This window comes from Misgurnus anguillicaudatus, chromosome 25, assembly GCF_027580225.2.
Source record: "Misgurnus anguillicaudatus chromosome 25, ASM2758022v2, whole genome shotgun sequence".
NCBI lineage: Eukaryota > Metazoa > Chordata > Actinopteri > Cypriniformes > Cobitidae > Misgurnus > Misgurnus anguillicaudatus.
Window position 1 is genome coordinate 10247726 of NC_073361.2, and position 22432 is coordinate 10270157.

General features: G+C 36.2%; 1 long non-coding RNA gene across 2 annotated transcripts; it reads right to left on the reverse strand.

The window, feature by feature from the left end:
- Window positions 1–16775: 16775 nt before the first annotated feature.
- On the reverse strand, window positions 16776–20321 carry LOC141362144 (uncharacterized). Of its 2 annotated transcripts, none has more exons than XR_012368135.1 (3): window positions 19162–20321; window positions 18611–19084; window positions 16776–17328 (listed from the first exon to the last, which is right to left on the reverse strand). It is a non-coding gene; the product is annotated as an uncharacterized lncRNA (long non-coding RNA). The 2 variants fall into 2 exon arrangements; XR_012368134.1 differs by having other exon boundaries at window positions 16776–17335.
- Between the last annotated feature and the right edge of the window lie 2111 nt (window positions 20322–22432).

The following is a 22432-nucleotide window of genomic DNA, read 5'->3' on the forward strand; positions in this document are numbered from 1 at the left end:
GTTTTTGAGAGACGAGAGGGAAGTAGAGGGTGGAGAGAGGGGTATGGGATCGGCAAAGGACCTCGAGCCGGGATTCGAACTCGGGTCGCCGGAAGTGCGTTTGCACCATATGTCGGAGCGCTGCCCACTACACCATTAGCTCCGACAGTGAATTCTTATCTAATCATGACAAACTATATATCATTTGAAAGCTCTACAAGTGTAGATTTCATTTATTATCACCATTTTGGTAAAGGAATGACATAGTGGGAGCCATTTTCTAAAATGCCACAGGTATACAGGTGGGCCCACGTTGCTGTTATATATTTGTAACACTAATACCCTGTTCCAAACCTAAACAATCATGACAAACTATATATAATTGGAAAGCTCTAAGAGTGTAGTTTTCATATTGCATCACCATTTTGGAGAAAATTATGTCGTAGTGAGAGTCAGTTTCTAAAATGTCACACGGACACATGTGGACCCAATTTGTTTTTACATATTTATAGCAGTAATACCCTGTTCTAAACCTAAACAATCTTGACAAACTATATATCGTTGGAAAGCTCAAAGTGTAAAGTGTGTAGTTTTCATATTTCATTGCCATTTTGGGAGAATTATGACGTAGTGAGAGTCAATTTCTAAAATGTCACGGGGCCAGAGGTAGGCCCAACTCTAAACCTAAAAAATCATGACAAACTATATATCACTGGAAAGCTCTCAGAATGTAGTTTTCATATTTCAAGGTCATCTGTTGATAGAAATTATATAGTGACAGTTGTTTTATTACATGACCCCCTACCCCCTATATGAATGCATATTTATTATTATATATGCATAAAACTATATCCTATTATAAATATTCGAAAATGTTGACAAACTATATATTGTTGGTAAGCTCTAAGAATCTAGTTTTCATATTTTAAAACCTTATTGCAGTTATAATAATGCAGTGATAGTAATTTAATAATGTGTGACAAGAGTATGCTGCAAACCGTGGACACCTAGTGGCCGCTGTTGGTAAAACCACTAAAAGTGTGACACAAACTTCATTTTTTGTGATTTTAACTTGAAATTTGGATCAGGACTATAGACTTATGGCTTTATGTTTGCATTATTACTTATGTGAAACATTTATATTTTTATACTTTTATTTATAAAATGATTATGTTATGGAATTATTTTTATTTATTAAAATAAATGTAAACTGCTATATCAATTTATTTATTTAATATAACAGGCAGAATGGTTACTTCTGGGGATCAAGGTTTAAGTTTGACCTGATCCTATTTCCCTTTCTATCTCTCAAATTTTAAATGTTTTATATAATATAGTTTATGGTTTAAAAGCAGCCAGAAATAAAAATACTAAAGCCAGAAAAATGTTAAACTAAAGTCCTCTCGTATATTTCTTGCTAGTTAGTATATTAAGAGATGGGCACAAATACAGCAAATCTGTCATTATGAATGTTAAATCCCTTTTTATTGTTTCCTCTCAGGTAAAGTGCACGTAAACAAACCTCAGCTGGAACTTCTGTTGGAATTCTTTCAGACAATTTTCTACAAGATAAAATGTATTTGCTCAACCTTACGATCTTCCGGAGTCAAGTCAAAAAATAATTAAATGAGCATGGAGACACAAAAAAGAAATGCTTCTCTGTTTAGCAATCATTTATAATGATGATACACACACAGCATTGGTAGATTTGTTTATTGACCAGTAGCATTGATTTTCGAAAATCAAAAGTGACCCTTGTCATTGTAGTCTTAACAAGCAATCTTTATTTACAATATTCCTGTCAACATATACTAGTACATCTTTATCTAAATTGACATGTATGTGCTTTATTTACTCAATTCAGTGTCTAAATAAGTGACCTAGATCTGTTTTAAATATCCAGTCAAATTAACATTTGCCATTAAGTTCCCGGCATCATGATTGTTTTTGAAATGCATTAATATTAATATGAACTACACAGGCCCATCAAGGTGCTTAATGTTTGACATGATTTACAATATTAATAATTCATCTTTAGACAATTTTGTGAATGCATAAAAAACAGCATTACTGTCATTTAGCAACCTAATTTGATGTGACCGAGTATGTAAAAACCCAATTGAAGATATTTTTTGCTATTTATCTTTTTTTTACATACAATCATCCTACATAATGTAAAAAATATATAACCTTGATATTTTTAATCAATGACTGAAATTAAATTTTTTTACAGACACACATATGGACAAAGCCCAATATCCAAGGGTCTCCAAATATTGCAAAAGATGCTGGAATCACGTTTTCTCTTGTAAAAGTTAAGTCTATTTATTTTGTTACTCTTTGTCGGTATGTAAAGGGTTACTAACGTAGCTATATTGTGTCATACATCAAGCTTGTGTCTCATGGAGTCAGTAAGAATGTCTGGTGCTTGTGAAAAAGGGTTAATAATGACATTAAAGTGTGGGCCGCAGGCGATGTGGAGGACACATTAAGCCGAGAGGTTATTCAGATCGGATCCGGTTATGAGACGCAATGGTGCTCCCAGGCCTACTCACCAGGTGACACCTATATTAATCACAGCAGCCCTGCTGGAAACTCCATTCATACACTCTCATCCTCAAAGAAAGCTCCGGGGATTGAAAGAAGAGAGAAGTCGGCAGTCTTCTGGAGTGATGGTCAAGAGCTCCTCTAAAATATAAAGATCAAGATCAGCTTTCCAACTTTATTTTAATATTTAATTTAATGGACACTAGAATAGCAACTCGCCACAAATCCATGCACCTGAAATGGAAAAATGTGCTTCGCCTTGTTTTAACCTAGGATGCAGACTACCTGGAAAATCGTTTGGGTGAAACAAAACTTCTGTTGTATCAAAATTTATTTACAGACTGCAAAAAAACGCCAAGAAGGGAAGTAAATGGGTCGTCCATGCCAACTTCCACTGACCACAGGTGAGTTGACACTTGATAGGGTCACTATCAAGTCCAACTAAATAAACATTTTCACCTGTGGCCGGCGTATGTTTATTAATTATTTCCAATAGAAGCACCACACTTTTCAAAAATGAAAACAGTTGCCGGGTTTTGTCCATTTTTTCCACGTTCAACGCTATACGCCCAGTGTTGAAAAATTTTCATCTCTGGGTGAAATGCTCATCAGTGTCACTTTTTACTCAGCCACCTAATCACGGTAAAGGAAGGGCGGGACAAATATCACACCAATTCAGTTGAGGTAGTAGTATATTAATCATTAAACATGATTCTGTTGAGGGAAGTAGTTTTTGATTCAATGAACATGATTCGGTTGAGGGGAGTAGTTTTTGATTCATTGATTCATTGAACTTGATTCAGTTGAGGGGAAGAGAATTTGATTGATTGAATATGATTCAGTTGAGGGAGTAGTATATTAATCATTAAACATGATTCAGTTGAGGGGAGTAGTATTTTAATCATTGGACATGATGTAGTTGATTCAGTTGAGGGAAGTACTTTTTGAATCAATAAACATGATTCGGTTGAGGGGAGTCGTTTTTGAACAAATAAACATAATGCAGTTGAGGGGAGTAGGATTTAAATCATTAAACATGATTCAGTTGAGGGGAGTAGTTTTTGAATCAATAAACATGATTCAGTTTAGGGGTGTAGTTTTTGAACAAATGAACATAATGCAGTTGAGGGGAGTAGTAATGAATGAATTGAACATGATTCAGTTGAGGGGAGTATGATTTAAATCATTAAACATGATTCAGTTGAGGGGAGTAGTTTTTGATTCATTGAACATGATTCAGTTGAGTAGTATTTGAATCATTAAACATGATTCAGTTGAGGGAAGTACTTTTTGAATCAATAAACATGATTCAGTTTAGGGGTGTAGTTTTTGAACAAATGAACATAATGCAGTTGAGGGGAGTAGTAATGAATGAATTGAACATGATTCAGTTGAGGGGAGTATGATTTAAATCATTAAACATGATTCAGTTGAGGGGAGTAGTTTTTGATTCATTGAACATGATTCAGTTGAGTTGTATTTGAATCATTAAACATGATTCAGTCGAGGGAAGTAGTTTTTGAATCAATAAACATGATTCAGTTTAGGGGTGTCGTTTTTAAATAAATGAACATAATGCAGTTGAGGTGAGTAGCAATTAATGAATTGAACCTGATTCAGTTGAGGGGAGTAGGATTTAAATCATTGAACATGATTCAGTTAAGTAATATTTGAATCATTAAACATGATTCAGTTGAGGGAAGTACTTTTTGAATCAATAAACATGATTCAGTTTAGGGGTGTAGTTTTTGAACAAATTAACATAATGCAGTTGAGGGGAGTAGTAATGAATTAATTGAACATGATTCAGTTGAGGGGAGTAGGGTTTAAATCATTAAACATGATTCAGTTGAGGGGAGTAGAATTTAAATCATTAAACATGATTCAGTTGAGGGGAGTAGGATTTAAATCATTAAACATGATTCAGTTGAGGGGAGTAGGATTTAAATCATTAAACATGATTCAGTTGAGTAGTATCTGAATCATTAAACATGATTCAGTTGAGGGAAGTACTTTTTGATTCAATAAATGTGATTCAGTTGAGGGAAGTACTTTTTGATTCATTAAACATGATTCATTTGAGGGAAGTATTTTGTGAATCAGTAAACATGATTCAGTTGAGGGGAGTAGTTTTTGAATAAATTAACATAATGCAGTTGTGCGCCCAGTGTTGAAAAATGTTCTTCTTTGGGTGAAACACTCATCAGTGTCACTTTTCACTCAGCCGCCCAATCACGGTAGAGGAGGGGTGGGACAAATACCACAACAATCAACATCCCGCCTCCCATCCCACCTACCAGTTAAAAGAGCCAATCATCAATTGATAAAAACTGAGGATTCTCTGTGGGAGGGGCTGGCCAACCTGTGCACATGTGCCAGTAGATAAAACAACCTCGAACAAAAGTAAAAAAAAGTAATGGTACAGTTGAAATCCGGTTTAATTGTTGGACAGAAATATGTCATTTCGTTATGATTTTAGCACATGATTTTAGAAATAGCTGTCTTTCCCCATTCAAGTAGATAGGAATGTGACTTTAATACACCACTGACAGTAAGGAGCAGTGGCGGCCGCCGGCCGGGACTTCTTTTTTCGAGGATGCTCGATGCGAAGTTCATCACAACATGTATGTAGCCCATCATGTGTGTGGTTACTTTTTTTTAAATATGTGTTCTGCGCATCGAGAGATCCTGTGTGCATCACGTGTCTTGTCAAAATAAGTCACTTCTGCAGTTGCGTCTAAAGGGTTTATGATAAAAGAGACCCTCGCGTTTGCCAGAATCTCATGCATAATCAAAGTTTACTGTTAAGGGAGTGTCTTGCGTGTATTTTGTGAATGAGAGCGTCTCTTTTATCATAAACAGTTTTGACGCGTGTGCAGCAGGCACTTATTTTGACAAAACACCTGATGCACATGGTTCACATGATGCAACAAAGACATATTTTGAAAAAGCAAGCAACACACCGAACACACCGAACACTTATTTTGAATTAGCGCCCCTCAGATGAGCAGTCACGAGCCGCCACTGGTAAGGGGGGATGTTACACTTGTTAATATTGCAAATTTCTTTGCATTCAAACATTGCTAGAAACATTTAGGGTAACGTACAGTAAGTTCACAAGTGAACAAAATATATAACACAGTTGTTTTACTTTTATTGTGCTTTAAAATCTTTTGCACTAAGGGCCCTATCTAAATGGGTGTGTCAGATGCCACTTTAGCTAATTTAATGATGAGAAAAATGGTTTGTGCGCTGAGCGCAGGGTCAAAAAGGGTTGTTCCTATTCTCGTAATGAGTAATGGCTGTGTTTTGGGCGTAACATGCAATAAACCAATGAGAGTCGTATCTCTCATCCCCTTTAAAAGCCAGTAGTGCTGGCACTATGTCTAATCCCTATTTAGATGACGGACTTTGTAAACTGAAAAACTAAGTAGAGGAAGAAGACCACCAGTTTAAAAAATGTGTTGTTTTCATTTTTATTGAAATTTTAATTTTTTGGATTAAAAGCCTTTTTCTTTTAGTCATAGAAGTACAAATAGCAGGCTTTTAATTGCTGTAAATGTATTGATAATCATTGTAATCTCATAAAATAATTTGCAAAAATGCAAGAAAAGGTTTGTACTCTAAAAATACAAACAAGAGATAAAGAATTTACAGACGTGCGGAGAGCCGAAGCGTTTCAGCACCGGAACAGCGCCATGGGATTTTTACAAAGCATTACTTAAAATGTTTCTCATCTCATCATATCCACAGGTACAGTGTCATCGTGTACAATAAATCCGTAGGGTAGCATTTAAAAACATTTAAAAATAGATGCATTTGTTTAAAACAAAGCATTTATTCACTTAGGTTAAAGGTGAAGCAGCTCTTTACTTCTAACGTCCTCATTTATGTCCAAGAGACTCAATAATAATCTTTTACATTCAATCCTTTAATCTTTCATATTTAAAAGCGTTTTTGTGCTGCTGCGCATTCATGTATGTGATAAGCAAACCCGCGTTGTCGTCCCGTTTATAGGCGCATATTACTAACGTGCTCTTTAATAAACAAAAAACAATATTGCGCCATTGACTTTAGACTTTAGAGCAGGTTTTTGTCGGTCAATAGCGTAGTCTATTATAGTTGCCTCAAAATAGCAATGCGCCAGCAATGCGCCTGAACACACCTCGTTTTCAGACCAGAACGCCCATGGGCGCAACATTGGGTGCAAATGCATTTGCTATTTAAACAACGTGGCGCTAAACGTGAAAATTATCATTGGACCGGGTTGAAACTAGCCAAAATTGAAAATTAGCTCAATGATGATTTAAAAACAACTAAGAAAGATAAAAAATATTGTTTCTTTCAACTATAAGTAAGATTACCATCGTTTAATATAGAAAATATTTATTTCATTATACTCTCATTACCATCATGGTCCCCAGGGATTATAGAGGTCGGAAACCTCAGGTCCATGGTGATTTAACATCTAACTTTAGGCTATTGGCTCTTCTGTACAACAATCCAGCTTTTGTGAAAGAGAGCTCCATTTACCTCTATGAAACTGGATGTAATAGCACTTCAGGTGTGTGAGGTGGGCCTTTGAGAATTGTAGCCCCGATCTTCCAAATAGTTGATGCGTCACACTGTGTGCATGTCACAAAGTTATTTCTCAGTGCTCTCCGAGTGCTCTCTTGTTATATTTCATTCTCTGGTACTCCTGGGCTATTTGTATTGTGCTTGTGTCATCTGGAAAACAAGAGCTGAAGTAGAGAAATGGAGAAGGGTCCAAAAAATTAAAGTCTGTCGTTGAGACGAAAGATTTATTGAACCGGTTTCTCAGAGACTTGAAAGTCACACACTACTGCAGAAGCATTTAGGACTTTAAGGACAGCAGCCCTATTAGTTTTGCAGAAACGCATCCTACACCTGATATGCCACTAAAAGGATTCTGAGAGCTTCTGTCCAGAGGTAAAAGCAGCAAAACTGAAGTGTAATATAATTACCAACACGTTTTCAAGCGCTTCCCACAAACCTGGCAGTGAACTGTTCATTTTGGTGTTACTGTATGCTATCACTTCCAGTACCTGTGTGACCTACAGTTGCCCCTAAACATATCAGGATATTTAAACTACACTTTAATATGTCTGTCATGCATTAGAAAATATATATAATGTATAAAGTCTCATGTTCCCACAGGTGTCAGTCATCGCATTACCTGGCAATGTTGAACGTTTCTCAAACAGGTAAAATATTCTGGGTTATTTTCAACCCAGCGTTGAGTCAAAAGGGGATGATCCCAGCAGCTGGGTTAAAATTAACACAGAAAATGTTTATATTTGACCCAACAATGGATTAAAACCACTCAGTATTTTGGGATGAAAAATCCCAGCATGGGTTAAATTACTGGGATCATCCCTTTTTGACAAAATGCTTTTTTAGGGTGTAGTGTCCAAATCAGTTTTGTCCTTGAACAGCGCATCAATGTTTTTTTATTTAAAATTTAAATACTTCTTGTAAATGCTTTTCTTGAAAAGTGGGCTTTTGTTTGCTGGGTTTTGAATTTATGCAACTTCATGTGACACCTTGTTGTCTATTGCAATAACATTTATGCATTATTAAGTATTGATTAAAGGCTCATACATTATTAAGTCATTTTTAGGTAATTAAGTTCAACCACATCATTTTTGTAGCTCAGCAAGAGCACTGTAATGCCAAGATCATGGGTTTGATTCCTGCCAAATAACTTAATGCAAATATAAGTGTCTAAATACTTCTCAGTACCACTGCATACACTCACCTAAAGGATTATTAGGAACACCATACTACTACTATGTTTGACCCCCTTTCACCTTCAGAACTGCCTTAATTCTACGTGGCATTGATTCAACAAGGTGCTGAAAGCATTCTTTAGAAATGTTGGCCCATATTGATAGGGTAGCATCTTGCAGTTGAAGATTTGTGGGATGTACATCCAGGGCACGAAGCTCCCGTTCCACCACATCTCAAAGATGCTCTATTGGGTTGAGATCTGGTGACTGTGGGGGTCATTTTAGTACAGTGAACTCATTTTCATATTCAAGAAACCAATTTGAAATGATTCGAGCTTTGTGACATGGTGCATTATCCTGCTGAAAGAAGCCATCAGAGGATGAGTACATGGTGGTCATAAAGAGATGGACATGGTCAGAAACAATTCTCAGGTAGGCCGTGGCATTTAAACGATGCCCAATTGGCACTAAGGGGCCTAAAGTGAGCCAAGAAAACATCCCCCTAGCATCAACAAGGCATTTTCACCCACAGGACTGCTGTATACTGGATGTTTTTCCCTTTGTTATTCTTTGTAAAGCCTAGAAATGGTTCCCAGTAACTGAGCAGATTGTGAAGTACTCAGACCGGCCCGTCTGGCACCAACCACCATGCCACGCTCAAAAATGCTTAAATCACCTTTCTTTCCCATTCTGACATTCAGTTTGGAGTTCAGGAGATTGTCTTGACCAGGACCACACCCCTAAATGCACTGAAGTAACTGCCATGTGATTGGTTGATTGGAATAGTCCTTTAGGTGAGATTATATGCTAGTTGATTTTGGTGTCAAGCTGAATATTATGAATACTTCCCATAATCCCTGTGTGTATCGGTTATGCCGTTGTATCTGGTTTGTAGTAGAGCGTTTATAAACCAAGCTGTGGAGCAAGGTCTGTGAATATGTATGGAAAACAAATCAAACAACTTTCAAACCTTGAAGTCAAAAAATCAGTTTCTTGTCATTTTAAGCAAATTGTATTTTATGAGTCCACAACTGCTTGGTTGCACAAGTGAGAGCTGTGGATCTGCTCCTGTCATTTCTAATAATACACTGTTATAAGACACTGCATCTTGTTATAGGAGCAGGACTGTTAGATAGAAATATAAATTTATATAATTTAACATGATTCAGTTAGGGGAAGTGGTATTTGAATCATTGAAAATGATTCAGTTGAGGAAAGTAGCATATGAGACATTAAACTTGATTCAGTTCAGGTAAGTAGTTTTTGATTCATTGAACACGATTTAGTTGAGGGTGTAGTATTTGATTCACTGAATATGATTCAGTTCAGGAAGTAGTATATAAATCATTAAACACGATTCATTTAAACGAAGTTGTTTTGATTAATTGAACACGATTCAGTTGAGGGGAGTAGTATTTGATTCATTGAACTTTATTTAGTTGAGGTAAGTAGTTTTTGATTCATTGAACATGATTCAGTTAAGGGGAGTAGTTTTTGATTAATTGAACTTGATTTAGTTGAGGGTGTAGTATTTGATTCACTGAATATGATTCAGTTGAGGAAGTAGTATAAATCATTAAACATGATTCATTTAAACGAAGTTGTTTTGATTAATTGAACACGATTCAGTTGAGGGGAGTAGTATTTGATTCATTGAAATTTATTTAGTTGAGGTAAGTAGTTTTTGATTCATTGAACATGATTCAGTTAAGGGGAGTAGTTTTTGATTAACTGAACATGATTCAGTTGAGGAAGTAGTATAAATCATTAAACATGATTCATTTAAACGAAGTTGTTTTGATTAATTGAACACGATTCAGTTGAGGGGAGTAGTATTTGATTCATTGAAATTTATTTAGTTGAGGTAAGTAGTTTTTGATTCATTGAACATGATTCAGTTAAGGGGAGTAGTTTTTGATTAATTGAACTTGATTTAATTGAGGGTGTAGTATTTGATTCACTGAATATGATTCAGTTGAGGAAGTAGTATATAAATCATTAAACATGATTCATTTAAACGAAGTTGTTTTGATTCATTGAACACGATTTAGTTGAGGGGAGTAGTATTTGATTAATTGAACTTTATTTAGTTGAGGGAAGTAGTTTTTGATTCATTGAACTTGATTCAGTTGAGAGAAATAGTTTTTGATTAATTGAACATGATTCATTTGAGGGGAATGGTATTTGATATTATGTAAACAGGAGAGATTTTAACCATTTCACTTATTTCTTATATCTAAACTACAGCAATATTACTGAACGTAAAAAAGAATTGAATCATTGAATTGACAATTTAGTTTCTGAAAGCAAGTAAATAGAGAAAGAATCAAGAGTTACGATTAATATTCAAATCACTTAATATGATTCAGATAGAAACAGTATATGAATGACTGACCATGATTCAGTTTTCAGTTTTTGCAGTACATACCGTTTGACTCATTAACATGTTTCAAACTGTGGGTGTAGTATTTGAATCATTGTGCAATGATTCAGACAGAAGAGTCATGCAAGCAAGTCTTGTTCAACTCAAAATCAAGCTGCTCTCCAGGTAGGTTGTAGTGAAACCATAAAATCTGCTGAACATTCACTGTTTGGAGCATGCAAGGACAAGATGCAATATCAGCCAGCATACATGGAACTCAAACAGATTTGAGCAACCGAGGTGGTTGCCATGGAAATGCAGCTCAAGTCCAATCTGGCTAGGTTGCCAGAAAGAAACACAGCTCGCATTTATATCTCGAACAGATGTTACACGCCTCCTAGTGTATGAAATTTAACCCCACCTATCAGTTGTGTGTTTTTTCCACTTTAGCAAAATCACAGTTGCTCAAGCTCAGTATACAAACCAGTGAAAATATATGCATCAGATAGCCAATGACATCCCATCTGACATTTTGATGTGCAAACAGCATTATGACGCAGCAGTAAGTGTTAAACTAATATTTAAATTCTTCTTGAACGAACATGATGGGGTTAAAGTTATATTGTTTTAAACCACTGATGCAACAGCACCTTGAAGCAAGTGAACCAAAGGCGTACCACTCATTCCCAAGGGTTTTAAGTAATGCAAATGTATTCAGATATTTACCAGACTGGCAGAGAATAGGAGCTTGTAGATCATAGCATGAATAATGCATTTTTGTTTTTATTGGTTCAGTCATTTTTTCCCTGAATTAGGCTAATGTTAAAGTATTGTTGGGTCCACAGTGTGTTTTTACAAGGCACTGTATGCTTAACTTTTTCCTCTCGAGACGACTTTACGCTTATTTAATGAAAAAGCTGTAAATGTTCCACTTCTTGATCTTGTTGTTTTTGTGTAACGACAGGTTTAATAGGACAGTGAGTATTCATAAAATGCTGCTCTTGGTAATTTCACTGGACTCAAACATGGTTAAAAACATTCATATTTTTGTAAGGAAAAAGCCCCAGGAATCACTGATGGTACCTCATTTGATAAGCAACAAGCTCTATTCAAGACTTCTGTGTGTTTCCGTTTGGGGTTGGGAAATTTAGGACAGGTTTTTTTAGAAGGTGGTGCAACACTCTCTTCAGCTCCAGTCTCCTCATTGGGGAAAGACTCACATCTGATAGAAAGTGATGAAGACATTTCTCTCTGTACAACCACAGAATTTTAGATCAGAAAAAACTAATGTGAGGAAATCTAGTTATCGCTGTAAAATGGTGTAGAGAGACGAGAGAGTGAGAGAGAGAGAGAGAAAATGAGGAGAGAGAGAGAAAAGAGAGAGAGAGAAAGAGATGTGTGAGTGAAAAGCTGTGAAAGAGATGATGTCATTGTAAGATAATACCGCTGAAAAATGCTTGAGCCTTTTACACCAAATAGTTATACAACTCTCTTTCTGTTTTTCCTTTTCTATCTGTCTTTCTGTCCATCTGTATCTCATTTTATTCTGTCTGTCTATTCCTTCTTTTCTGTCTACCTGTCATCTGTCTATCTGTCTGTCTATTCCTTATTTATTATGTGTCTGTCTGTCTGTCGGTCTGTCAAATCCTTCCTTATTATCTGCCTGTCTGTCTATTCCATCTTTTATATGTCTGTCTATATGTCTGTCTATTCCTTCTTTATTATCTGTCTGTCTATTCCTTCTTTTCTATCTATCTATCTATCTATCTATCTATCTATCTATCTATCTATCTATCTATCTATCTATCTATCTATCTATCTATCTATCTATCTATCTATCTATCTATCTGTCGTCTGTCTGTCTGTCTGTCTGTCTGTCTGTCTGTCTGTCTGTCTGTCTGTCTGTTCCTTTCTTATTCTGTCTGTCTATTCCATATTTTCTATCTATCTGTCTGTCTGTCTGTCTGTCTGTCTGTCTGTCTGTCTGTCTGTCTGTCTGTCTGTCTGTCTATTCCTCCTTTTCTATCTGTCTGTCTGTCTATCTGTCTACTCCTTCTTTTTCGTCTGTCTGTTTGTCTATTCCTACTTTTATATCTGTCTGTCTGTCTGTCTGTCTGTCTGTCTGTCTGTCTAGTCCATCTTTTCTGTCTGTCTGTCTGTCTGTCTGTCTGTCTGTCTGTCTGTCTGTCTGTCTGTCTATTCCTCTTTTTCTATCTGTCTGTCTGTCTATCTGTCTACTCCTTCTTTTTCGTCTGTCTGTTTGTCTATTCCTACTTTTATATCTGTCTGTCTGTCTGTCTGTCTGTCTAGTCCATCTTTTCTGTCTGTCTGTCTGTCTGTCTGTCTGTCTGTCTGTCTGTCTATTCCTCATTTTCTGTATTTTCTGTATCTGTATTTCCTTTTCTATCTGTCTATCTGACTTCTCTGTTTGTATCTCCTTTTTTATCTGTCTGTCTATTCATTCTTATCTGTCTGTCTATTCATTCTTATCTGTCTGTCTGTCTGTCTGTCTGTCTGTCTGTCTGTCTGTCTGTCTGTCTGTCTGTCTGTCTGTCTGTCTGTCTGTCTGTCTCCTTTTTATCTGTCTGTCTATTCCTTCTTATCTTTCTGTCTGTTCTTCCTTTTCTATCTATCTATCTGTCTGTCTGTCTGTCTGTCTGTCTGTCTGTCTGTCTGTCTGTCTGTCTGTCTGTCTGTCTGTCTGTCTGTCTCTTACTTCTTTTGTATCTGTCTGTCTGTTCCTCCTTTTCTATCTGTTTGTCTGTCTGTTCTTTCTTTTCTATCTGTCTGTCTGTCTATTACCTCTTTTGTATCTGTCTGTCTGTTCCTCCTTTTCTATCTGTCTTTCTATCTGTCTGTATCTAATTTTTTTTCTGTCTGTATATTCCTTCTTATCTATTTGTCTGTCTGTCTGTCTATCTGTCAATTCCATCTTTTCTGTCTCTCTGTCTGTCTGTCTGTCTGTCTATTCCTCCTTTTCTATACATCTCTCTGTTTGCCTATCTGTCTGTCAATTCCATCTTTTCTCTCTGTCTGTCTGTCTGTCTGTCTGTCTGTCGATTCCTCCTTTTCTATACATCTCTCTCTGTTTGCCTATCTGTCTGTCTGTCTGTCTGTCTGTCTGTTTGTCTGTCTGTCTTTCTATTACTTCTTTTGTATCTGTCTGTCTGTTCTTTCTTTTCTATCTGTCTGTCTGTTCCTCCTTTTCTTTTTTTCTTTCTTTCTTTCTATCTATCGATCTATCGATCTATCGATCTATCGGTCTATCTATCGGTCTGTCTGTGTCTGGCTGTCTGACTGTCTGTTCCTCCTTTTCTATCTCTCTGTCTGTCTGTCTGTCTGTCTGTCTGTCTGTCTGTCTGTCTGTCTGTCTGTCTATTCCTTTCTTATTATCTGTCTGTCTGTCTGTCTGTCTGTCTGTCTATTCCTCCTTTTCTATGTGTCTGTCTGTCTGTCTGTCTGTCTGTCTGTCTACTCCTTCTTTTTCGTCTGTCTGTTTGTCTATTCCTACTTTTGTGTCTGTCTGTCTGTCTGTCTAGTCCATCTTTTCTGTTTGTTTGTTTGTCTGTCTGTCTGTCTGTCTGTCTGTCTGTCTGTCTATTCCTCATTTTCTGTCTATCTGTATTTCCTTTTCTATCTGTCTTTATATCTATCTGACTTCTCTGTTTGTATCTCCTTTTTATCTATCTGTCTGTCTATTCATTCTTATCTGTCTGCCTGTCTGTCTGTCTGTCTGTCTGTCTGCCTGTCTATTCCTCCAGTTCTATACATCTCTCTGTTTGCCTATCTGTCTGTCTGTCTGTCTTTCTATTACTTCTTTTGTATCTGACTGTCTGTTCCTCCTTTTCTATCTATCTATCTATCTATCTATCTATCTATCTATCTATCTATCTATCTATCTATCTATCTATCTATCTATCTATCTATCTATCTATCTATCTATCTATCTATCTATCTATATATCATGTAATCTCTGTTTTGAGGTCAAGATTTGGGGTGGTTTTGTGCTTGTGGGGGAGTTAGGAATAAATTGCATATGTGTTAGAAAGAAACAGAGAGAGAATGTGGTGGTAGGGGTTTAATGGTTAAGGCTCTGTGCTGGTTTGGTCCCAGATGGGACTGATCTGTAAACTGAATTAGTAAGCGGGGCCCTGCATCACCGTGCCCTCCAGCAAGGCAATTCAGCACAGCTTACTCCAGGGAGACTGTCTGTATAATTACTGTACTGTAAGTCGCTCTGGATGATAAGCATTTGGTAAATAATATATAACCAAAAGGCTGATAGGATTATGAAGGTAATCGGACGCAGATGACTTTTGTTCTGGGGTTGCAAAGAAGAATGTGTGAAAAATGTCATGCCAGCAACCCAATGTTTCTCTAATGGAAAAGACAAGTCAATGGATATGTATGGATGTAGATATTTCCATCTATTGGTCTGTCTGTCTGTCTCTCTGTCTTCAATATAACTCCCAAGCCCATGAGCACAACACAAAACTAATTCTTCTTCTGTCAGAATGAACATTTTCTCAGAGACGTTTTTCTCTCTCACACACACATTTAAAGGGCTTCAGCGTTGACCCGGTGTCCCCTGCAGCAACATCTCCTGTATTTCAGGCTCTGGCTGGCTTGATCTCTTTGCAACACCACAGGTGAACCACAGCAGAAAAGAAATCAATTTTAATGTCACTAGGGGGCATCTGACAGGTGCAAATCTGAGACTGAGGCAATTAGTCTGACTTCCTCTCTTTCCTCTGTCTGTCCTTTGTTCTTTCATTTTCTCTCTTTCTCTCTCTCGCACCTTTTCAAAACTTATTCATTCCCTTCTTTGTCTCTGTTTTATCCGCTTTCACTCTCTAAGATGCTGTCTGTCATTTGTCCTATCTCTCTTATTGTCCTCTCTCTCCCCTTCTTCATGACATCTCTCTCGCCCCTTCAATATGTGCTACTTCAAACCCGCTGGACTGTATTGTCTTAAAAAAATGGCTGCTTTATTTTCCTTGTGTTTTCGTTACTTGTATGTGAATTGTGTGGGCATTTTGTCAGCTCAAAACGTTATGAGTGCTGTTAAGCTTTTCTTTACTGTGTGAAACCAGGCAAAAAAATATTTGATATATCGGCTGCCCACAGAAGTCTTGAAAGGGATACTAAATAATGCTCAGTTGATCCTACAACAGTAGACAGGCGGATGTTGCCCAAAGGCCCTAAACTCCAGAATAGCAGACAGGTGAGGTAGTCGATTTGTGTATTATAAGTAACCAAGCTGTAAAGCGTCTCCAACCAAATGAGACAATAGCATAATAGAGTTTGCATTTAGGTCATCATTACGAGTTATAAAATTGACATATTTATGATATGCACTCCATATGCTGAAATCTATTCTTTATACACCATATAAAATTGGGCCCAAAGCCAATCGGCTTTGGTGCAAATTTCCAGTTTAACACAGAATATTTTTGCAATCCTTTGCATTAAGGTTGTCTTAAGGTTTGTAATTATTGAACTCTTACAAAATCTATGGTGGAGGTACAAACATAACTTAACTAACATAACGGTTAACTAACATAATTGCTTACATGAGTGTAAAATGTTACTTCCTATCGTCGTTTTTATTGCTTAGAAAAATGATTAATGATGTCGTTGTTTAAACTCTTAATATACTGTCAGAAAGTCACGTTAGCAAGCGGCTACACTCAAAAAAATGATACTTTAAACGAACACAATTTTATTGTGGACAGTGGTTCCACACAACCCAGTTAGTTTTTATTAACATTTAAGGGTTGTTTTCAGTCAATGCCAAACCCTTCTGTTGCAGCAACACAATTGAATAATAAATAACTAATGTGACGTGGTAACTTTCAACAAAATTATCTTAGTTACTTATCCATAACTTAAGATTGTTACGTTTTCTGAACATGTGTTTAACTTGTACAAACTAATCAAATATTTTTTGCTTGTCCAACTCAAGAGTAGTTTATTCATACAACTCATTTACATTGTGGACAGTGGTTCCATCCAATTACTTTTAGTTACTTTAACATAACAATTTCTATTTCAAGTACATCACACACAATAATATACTTTTTGTAATAAACTCTATATAGCATTCATTTTATTCATAAAAGAATCTCAGACACCAGTTCTTCAAGCCATGTTTATTGCACTTAAACTACAGATACAGTATAAACGTTAACATTCCATGACAAATTAGATGCAGCACCATTTACGTACAGCCAAAGCTTTAAACAACTCTACATTAATCTAATTAAATAAAAACACACTGCAAAACTATCAAAATAAATTGACGACACTGCTTACTTCCCGAATGTTACTGTACTGCCATTTCAAAAACATGGCATTTACATATGAAATATTAAAACATTCCTTTCTCAAAACATCTGCAAAAGTCTTGGTCTTCAGCGTCTGAACTTTATGAGATAGTTACTTCCCATCTAGCTCCAGAAACAACAACTGCAATACTTCAAAAGTGTACCTGAATTCAGGAAAGTGGCTCAAGTTCAGTGCATATATCAGTCCCATCAGCATGGTTGTTGCATACACAATGTTGATGAGGTCCAAGAACTCTTAATCCCTCCAATAACACTCCAACATCTGCTGGGCTGTCTTCGATGTCTGAACCTACAAGCACTCCCATCACCATCTTCTGGAACGCCTCCTGGGTACTGGGTGCATCTGTATCCTGCAGGTGAGAATGACAATGAAACAATTATTTTATGTTTATTAATAAGTTCAGAAAACTCTCTTACTTACCATTTAATGTTATTCAAAACCACATTACTTGATTCTGTAAAACTGAAGTATTTTAAGAACAGTCTCATATTCCATAATGTACAACAGCCAAAAAGTCAAAGAGGGCAAGTATTGTTTGCTTACCAACATTATTTAAAATATCTTGTTTTCTGCATTAGAAAGAAACTCGTAGGTTTGAAATACCATGAGTGGAGATGAGATAAAATAAAAAGTTATCCCAAATGAAAAAGTATACGTCCATAATGTACTTAAGGTGCTCTATTTTCATGCACTAATTCTGTACGTGATATACTAAGAGTTATTGTTTTGCGCTTCTCAGGATGATCTTGAGAGCATCTTGTACATTGTTCACAATGTCAGTCTAGATTAGATTTTAGGGCATATCCGATTTGACAAACTCGTCCATATTGTGGATCACAACTGTTCTGTGTGTGCTGTAGCGTTCTGCTGTTTTCCGGATTATCTGCAATGTTTCTATGGCAATGACGTTGCGCTGGCACGACAATCTGCCTCAACATCTGATGTGTTTACGTTTTATGTGACGCAACAGCATGACATAACCGAAAAGCTACACAAACGCGATCAGTGCAGTCAGACTGACTTGGATTTGAAAAGGATTTTAAACCACCCATGGATGTAGCCCGAAACAGATTTGAAAAAACACTGATTTCATGTGGTTTTTGGCCGTTCACACGTTCTAAATGTGACTGAATTGGAATCGATGGATTCGAATATGCACCAAAATCAGATTTAGGCTGACAGTGTGAACAAGGTATAATTGTACTTCCCTGTTCTATTTTTGAGACACCATGAATATGAACTGAAATGTGCTAAAAATGTATTTTAAAAATGTATTTAGGTACCACTCGTAGTAAACTTGAGCCCATCTTTGTATGAAAGTTGGGTTCAAGTTTACAAGTTTTAACTAAATACATTTTTAATACAGAGATACAGTAGTATATTCAAAGCACATTTTAGTTCATAATCATGTTGTCTCAAAACAGCACAAATAAGTACACTTAGATAATCTTAAGAACATCTTAAAAAGTACTAAAGAATCATTTTTAGTATATAAAGTATAAATTAGTTTAAAAATAGAGCACTGTAAGTACAATATAGAAGTGTACTACTTTTTCACCTGGGATACCACAACATTTCTATTCCTTGATAATACAGCAAAGTATATATATGCACATATACTTACCAAATACTCTTTAATTAGACTGGTCAGGTCTTCATTCAGGTAGACAAAGAAAGATTGGAGTCTGATCAATGTGTCAGTCAGTCTAAATATGTAAATATCAAAATTTTATTAATTGTAGCATTCACAATATCAGGTAAACATTTACCTTTATTTTTAGATTATTATGCAAAATACAGCATGTAAGTGGAAAACAACAACAGAAAAGGGACACCTTAAACTGTACCTTTGTTTCTTTTTTACAAGTTCCAGAAACTTTCTAATTCCAATTTCACCAGTGCAAAAATAAGTTTTATTATAAGGTTTTAATGAGTGCAGTTCTTCATACCTGTGTTGTGGAGACCAGCAGGTTTTTAATTATCTGACGACTCCTCATTTTGCATAGATCCTTATAAGCTTTGCAGAATATTGATCCATCTTCGCCAAGTATGTAGACACCAATGGGGCTGTTGCGATTCTTTTAAACTCTGCACAAATCTACAAAACACAATAAATTATTGTTACCACAAAGCCAATAAAGTTAAACATAAATGACTCAAAAACTTTTCACTCACCTCTTCCCTTCTGAAAAGAGCAGGCCATCTAGTTTTGAAATCTGCTATTGAAGGCGATTCCTTGACAACCTCATGTCTCCTGATAGAAAAGGTCTTGTCCATCAGCATTCAAAATGTTTTCTCATTGTTCTTTTTAATTTCAGACAGAAGTATTACACTGACTACTTCCAGTGTATTGGATGTCTCCGTTTGTGGATGGTAAGGGCAGTAGTTGACCAAAGCGTTGCATGTTTTTTTTATATGGTAAGCAGCACTGGAAATTCCAGCTGGTTTGGGCTTGAGTAAATTTAATTTCACTTCAGTACAGCCAATTTTTCTCAGTTTTGTTATATATTTGGCAAGACACACTTTTGCAACACAGTCAGAGCTTAATGAAGTAGATGGGGTTGACAAAACTACTGTGTCACAGGATGAAAGTGAAAGAGCTGGTGATGAGCAGGTACTCCTTTGAAAACTGTTCAGTTGTGGTGGGGGCGAGTTGTCACAATCACTTGGTGTTGTCAGAAATACCACCTTTAGTGTACTTTTGTCTTGAATTTCAGATGTGTACATGAGATTTAAAAACTAGATTTAATTGCCCAAGTCAGAATCCATGAACTGCAGCCTTAAATGTCCTTGTAGATTACATTGTTTTTCTATTTCCTTTGACAGGTCACTCACAGAAGTAGAAATGGCATACTGAAGGATCACCTTTTGTAACTTTTAGCCAGACTGGAGAAGTCTTTGTGGTATGACTGTGGAAAACAAATAAAATTTAGTTAATTATTTTTTTTAAATCAATTGTAAGTATGATTAAAAAACATTAACTTATGAATTGTCCATTTAACAAAATAAAAGCATATTTTACAACATATGCGTGGACTTGTCTTTTCAAAGTCACCAAACAAAGCACCAACCATATAACAATGTAGCAATGGATAATCAATTATCAGCTAACTAAAATAGGCACTGACAGACTTTAACATACAATGCAGTTTACCTAAAAAAGTGTGATATGCTCTAGTTTAAATAATCTGTTTTAATAAAACACATCTGGCTTCAGTCATGAACAAAAGCATCACTTGCCTCATCACTATAAAAACTTTTGGCCTCCTGTAATACTTCAGCAATGGAAACTACACCAGGCTTAAAATCACTCAGTGAATGCTGGTTGTGTTTTCTGTTTTTGTGTGATATAAAAGTCCCTTTGACATTTGATTGGAAATCACAACCTGATAACATGCAAAATACCGTTTTACTTTTCTTTATGTGAGCAAAGTATTCTTTTTCTGATGACAGTTCACTGCATGCCATGCACACAAATTACAAGTGAAAGTGGGCCTTTGTCGTCATGCAATATTACATCTGTAGCATAATTCCTACTTAATGAACAAGTAGAGCATAACATGTCTTGAATATATCAATTTGAATATGTACAATGATATCTATGATAACCCCACAACGCACGTGCAGCAGTCTTTAATGTTTTAGTAATTTAGATCACAAATTTTACATTTCAACATAACTTTAAGTAAATATTCATTCAGAGTAACAACAAAAAATAAACTTTAAGAACCCCTTGAGAAAATGCTCTGACTAAACACAGGAAAATACGTTTCAAAAACTAGTATTATCACCAGTAAAACAAGTTCAATGGCTAACGTTACCACCGGAACACGACAGAAAATCGAAGTTCAACTCACCACGAACACGTGAAGCAATCCATTCATTCATATTGAAACGCACAAATCACACAGTTTACAACACTGCTGCTATCATAAAACACTACCAAGGACCCGAAATTGAACAACACGTTTAATACCGTTTAAACACAAGTACATCACGTTTAATACGGTTTAAACACGTCACACGACAGATCGCGTGAAGCACTCCATTACATTTGAAACGCACAAATCACACACTTTACCTCACCGCTGCACAAATGACGTGAAATCATCACCATCGAACACAAACACCATCGACTTCAACATAAAATAAAGTTGCCTCAACAATGTTTTAAGATAGATTGAAGAAAAAACGTATTGAGTTCACTTACCGGAAAAACCATCACCTGCGCGCCAGAGCTCCGCGCCGTCTTCGTGGAAGTCGTTAAATGACGTCACATCCGGTAGTTTGAATCGCAAAAGTAAACCAATTACTTTAGTTTAAAGATAGGTAGTTAGGTAAACTAGAGTGAATAACAAATTGATTTAGCATAACACATTACACTTGTATTTTGTCTTAAAAATAAATGTGTATGTTTTAATGTAACTAAATATATTTGTGTATAATGAACAGTGCTACAAAACCCATTTTTTGAGTGTAACGCATGCTGATTTACAGTTTTGCTAAAACCCGGTTAGCTTACATAAATGCTTAAATGAGTGTAAAATGTTAGTTTCTATCGTCGTTTTTATTGCTTGGATTAATGATGAATGATGTAGTTGTTTAAACTCTTAATATATACTGTCAGAGAGTTACGTTAGCAAACGTCTAACACATGCTCACTTATGGTTTTGCTATGACCCGTTGTCAGGATCCTGCCTAGTCTTGTTTAGTATTAATATCTAGTTCAGTATGGCAGGGTTCTGACAGTACAATGTTTTGTGTGGGAAAGTGCTGTCTTAGTATTGTTATATTAGACCACGTTTTTCCCGTGTCTCGTCACTTTTACCCCGCTCCCTTGTCATTCTCTCATTATTGTTTGATTCATATCACCTGTTCCCCTCTTGATTTGCTTCCCTATTTAATGCCATTGTGTTTGCTGTCCTGTGCTCGTTCGTTTTGTACCAGTCCTGTTGGAAGCGTTTGCTATTTTTAAGTCTTAGTCAAGTGTATTGTTAAGTCTAGTTTGTTTAGTGTTTTGTTTAGCTAGTGTCTTTTGTCCCCTCGTGGGTTTTGTTTTCTTGTTTTTTACATTAAAATTTTCTGTTTAATTGTCTGCACCTGGGTTCGTGTTCATTTCCTGACACCCGGTTAGCCTACATAAATGCTTAAATGAGTGTAAAATGTTAGTTTCTATCTTCATTTTTATTGCTTGGATTAATGGTGTGTATTGATGTCGATAATGTCTTCTCAGTAAGTCATGTTAGCACTATCAATACATGTTGCACTATTGTTGGTCTGTGTCACTGATCTGTGGTTGTGCGGAGACTCTGTCAGTTGACCAATCAGAGCAGAGTAGGCTACTGAAAGGTGGGGTTTATGCAGACTGAGTCGTTGAACAGCTTCACACAAATTGTTTGGGGATCTCTGAGAAATGGGGTAATTTTAAATTTATATTTTGAGAAAA